General features: G+C 36.0%; 1 pseudogene; it reads left to right on the plus strand.

The window, feature by feature from the left end:
* Nucleotides 1-2999, plus strand: part of LOC122060737 — a 6788-nt pseudogene extending 3789 nt beyond the window's left edge.
* The last annotated feature ends 2041 nt before the right edge of the window (nt 3000-5040 follow it).

A 5040-nucleotide genomic window follows, 5' to 3' on the forward strand; every position in this document is an offset into this window, starting at 1 on the left:
TGTTTATTTATTTATTTTTTGGTTTTCTCATGGAATTTTCTTCCCTTTTCCCCCCCCCCTCTCCCAAAACGGAATCCCCATGAAAGAGCAGGCATCAATATACCGTTTGGTTACCCAAATGGAAGCTGCAAGGGTCCAGATCAGTGGTCCAAACTTCACTCAGCTTCGAAGGTTTGTGGTGATGGAAAAATGCAAACCCCTTTTGCAATTCCTGGGAAAAGACTGCAAGTTTTATCTGGCTTGGGGAAGTTAGTGGGGGATATTAAATCAGGCCCTGCAACATTGAGATTTAAGGGATATATTGAAGTACGTTATCATCTAATGAATTAATTAATTTCCACCTCTCGGAGCTACTTTCATGAAAAGCCAAACATGCTCCATTACAATATGCAGCCTTAATTTTCCTCTCTCCCATGATTTTAAATATATGGACCCCTGTTTATCTAACTTATCTCAACATTTTTTCGAGTCTTGGACACCCAAGCCTTTGAAGATCTCAACTCTAAATCATGGTTATGTTGGTGTATGATGTCTTGTATTCCGTCATAGTTTAATTCAGGGAGTATTGGTGTAGCACCTCAACAGGTAGGACAACGATCCCACTAGCCGGTTAGTGGGCCATGGGGGTTGCAAGGGGAGCAAGAGGCCCCCTGCATAGCGGGGGTGTAGGGGGGTGCAGTCCCCCGCTCAAATTTTTTATTTGAGGGCAGTTTTGTACTTTTCTAGATTCGCTATATATCTGTAACGTGGGTTTCTTTCTCTGTAATGCAAACAATACTGAGAGGTGTGAAGACGAGCGCTGTAACTCTATTCTCCATTGATAGTGAAGCAGGATCTCATCTCACCGAGAACGTCGACAATCTGGCCGAACCTCGTAAACTTGTGTGCATTGTTTGTTCTTATTTTCTATTGTCTTCTGCATCATTTTAGGGTTGCGTTTCTACAGGTCAAAGAGAAAGAATTATACAACTATAGTTTGAAAGCGTATTACATCATTAGCGGACACTTTGAAATTAAGACTAGGTTTAGTATGATCTTTTGGATTGCATTATTGACCTGGAATAAATACTGAACATACAGAAAATCTGTTTTTTCTAATAACTCATCTGTTTTTGCAGCTTAAATGGAAGGAGGATGCAGGGACTCTCAATATAAATGGCACTCGGTACAGCCTAAAATCATGTCAATGGCATTCACCTTCTGAGCATACCATTGATGGATCAAGGTGTTATAACTTTGCAATTTGTTTTTGTCACATAAGCAATATAAAGTTGCTGCTTAGTCCATATAATCTTAATCGGTTAATGCCTAGGTAACATCTGACTTGTTTACTTATAACTCCTATTGCAGGTACCCCGTGGAACAGCATTTGTATCATTCAAGTAGTGATGGAAAGCCATCATTGGAATCGCCTTCAAATTTGGCAGACATGACCCCTTCCTTTCTAAGGTAGTGAGATGGACCTCTCTCTCTCTCTCTCTCTCTCTCTCTCATGCAGTTTATGCATATATAGGAACAGGTTATATCAAGTAATGAGAACACACCCAAATCATTTTGAAGATCAAACTTCAACTCAGTTCAAATTTATATTGGAGATAATAACATGGTCTTCCTTTTTGGTAGCTGGTCCCTTACCTGAAATCGATTGGGAGTAAAGTGAGGGATGTGAGTATTATCAATCCTGGAGATATAAATTTTCCAAGCAATGAATATTAGAGATACATGGGCTCTATTACTACTCCTCCATGCAATGAGGGTGTTACTTGGACCATGCTTAAGGAGGTTGGCTCCCTTTAACATTTTTCATTTACTTCACCAATTTATCGTCTATGATAACCTTACTAAAACAATATTTTTGTAGGTTGGAACGGTCTCAAGGGCTCAAGTGAAGGCATTAAGGGAAGCTGCTGCTCCAGTAAGTCATTTTTTTTTCTTTTAATTAATTAATTTATTTTTGTTATTTTTTGGGAGGGGGTGGGGGTGGAATTATTCAAGCGGCAATAACCTAGTGTGTGTTATGAACTGGTATTTTGCCTTTGGTATGCTTACTACCTCTGATGGTGCCCATGAGGAAGCATTGTTAAAAAAACCTGGAATCGGCCAAAACATGACCTAACCCTAGAATCCATACAAGGATCAGCTCAGCCTGATCAGCCAGAATCAGGATTGGTGAAACCCTAAGAGGAATTGAGCCTTCTAAAAAAAGCATATAAGGTGTGCCGTTTACTTCTGCCTTGTGGAAAATTGATGTAGTCATTTTTGTTGTCATATTTGGTGTATATCAAATTTTTCCAATTATGCTGACAATACTTGGTTGATTGATTTGTGCCTTTTTTATTTAAAGCTTGCCTGAGACTTGTACACGAATTTGAGTCCCCTCTTAAGGCACCCTCCTTTGCTCCCTCATTGGAAGTTTTCCCTTATATTTTCAGTCATCCAAATTCTTCAAAAGCATTAAGGTTTCTAGCCACTTTCTAACTTTTATTTTGAATATATAATGGCAAAGTCTCAATGGTGATTGAATTGGAACTTGACACATGAATTGAATGTTATATGAATATGTTTAAAAAAGTTGAGATCAAATCAAACTTGCCATATGGTAGATATAGAAACACTGCTTGAGCCCCAACTTCATGGATATTAAGGAAATGAATAGATCAAGTGGGCTTCAGTACTGACCGATTCCATAATGGTTTATTAGTTGTTACCTCTTACCATAATTTTTGTATTGAATACTTATTTTCTTTCTTCTTTTTCAGGGATATGAAAATAATGCAAGACCTATTCAACCGCTGCACAATAGGACTGTTTGGTTATATGAAGAAGGCTGTAATTAGCATGGAATATATAACCTTGGAAAAGAGTTATGCATTTTGATAAAAAAATAAATAAATAAGAATAAGAATGAAGAAGAAGGGAGAGGTTGCAATTGCTGTGTTCCTGCATGGGAAAAAAAAAACTAGCATGATTTCATGCATGAATAAAACTTAAATTGCATATATTTGTGTTTTGAATCTTTTGATCTCATCAGACACATGTGTTTGGTGATTCATATGAAGATGGAAGAAAGGGGAAAAAATGCAATAGTATATTTTACAACATTCATAAAATGTGGGGCCTTATAGACCATATTACCATTCAATTATCTAGCATTATGAGCAGAAATTACAAATATATTACATTGTAACAGTGTATTTTGTAAATACATTGGAGGACATTATGAGAATTTTGCATGGGCTACACGTAAGGGTGTTAATCGGTTTGGTTTCAGTTCGGTTCACATTTATTTGGTTGAAACCAAAACTACACCATTTAAATGGTTGCACTTTCTGAAATTGTAACCGTTTACTAAATGGTTCCACGATTTTTAAATGGTTTCGATTTCACGGTTTTAAACGGTTTTGATTGCTGTTTATTCTATACGGTTTCTAAACGGTTTACAATTAGTTTGCTAGTTTATTTGCATGCTTACTAAAATTTGCTTATATTGATAAACGCTTCAATTTTGTATCAAATTAAATGAGGCATTGAATAAGTAAGGATTTAACTACATACCTACATAATAGGAGTAAATTATTGAGTATACTCTTGGACAGCCTCTACAGTCCTAAATTGTTCCTTAAATTAAACCCATTATGTTTCGTTAAAACAACTAAATATTTAATTGTTATATGGGTTAATCGGATCAATTTTGACGGTTTAAACAGTTCGATTTTCACGATGTCAATTTGATTTGAAACTAACGGGTTAAATGGTTAAAACCGACCCAACCCATTTAACTAATCGGTTTTAAACTTCAAACCAGAACCAAACCATTTACTAAACTGTTTTACAGTTCGATGTAAAAGGCTCAGTTTGATTTTGGCAAATGATTACCGTTTCAAATTCACATCCTTAGGCTACAGTGAAAACAAAAGAACGATCATCCTTATCAAATAGGGATTGAGTGAATTGTGTCGGCACTGGCATTGGTCACCGCTGATAAGAATACTAATTAACGTGGATCTGTTATATCAGATCGAATCAGACTATTTTGCCCCTCAAAATCCCAACCCATGTTTCGCTACAACCCATATAGTATCGGTCTCGATTCCTAAAACTATGTCCCGTTATAAGAATTTTCACCTACACCTCTACGTTTTTGCTTTGTGGACAATATGATTTGGATTTTGATTATTAGGTAGATAATAAATCCCATGGGTACTCTTTCATTTGATTTTTAATATTTTCCTTTCAAAAATAATTTCATTTTTTTCCATAATTTTCTTAACACTATTAAGACACATGGAGAAGTCAGATAAGTGTGAAATTTATTATGTGACTGGTAAATGGCATGGACAAAATATCCACAAATCTAGGCACAAATCTAGGCACAAACCTAATGGCCATATGAGAATCATAATGGATGTGTAGGAACTACTTCACTCCTAACCTTTTGGTTTCAAAATTTTAAGATGAGGGTAAGACTTCCTAAGAATATTTGGGTGTGGATTCAATAAGTCCTAGGAAGTATGAGAAAAAATAAGTTTTCCAAATTTCACATCCCCTTGGAAGTGGATAGTGTTTGCAATTTGAAAAAATATGTACACAAGGTTCATCTGGATGTACTAAGTTATCTTTTTTCATTGAAAAAAAAAAAAGACTGAAAGAAAATAGATAATTAGTGAGGATTTAAAAGCAGCTTCTTATGATCTTAGTCTTTGCTAAGCTAATGGCACTGATACTTAGAATTTTCGTAGCGCTAAGTAAGCCTTTGAACACGCCTAGAGAGACTTGAGAAGAAAACTTGACAGAAAAGTTAGGTAGTTTGTGAGAATGAAAGCTTTCTTGGTGCCTTGGTCAAATGAGGCCACCCTATTCATAGGCACCCATGGTTACAAAGAATGGATAGGATATGCACTCATATTATTGTCATCTGGATGTTATGAGCTATGTTGGCTAATCATAATTCAAGAGCAATATTTTTTTTACACATGGACAGTAAGTCAGTGTCAAAACCTACTCAACCATAATAATCCTAAACAACAGCTTAAAAAGAGA

This window comes from Macadamia integrifolia, chromosome 14 (assembly GCF_013358625.1).
Source record: "Macadamia integrifolia cultivar HAES 741 chromosome 14, SCU_Mint_v3, whole genome shotgun sequence".
Lineage (NCBI taxonomy): Eukaryota > Viridiplantae > Streptophyta > Magnoliopsida > Proteales > Proteaceae > Macadamia > Macadamia integrifolia.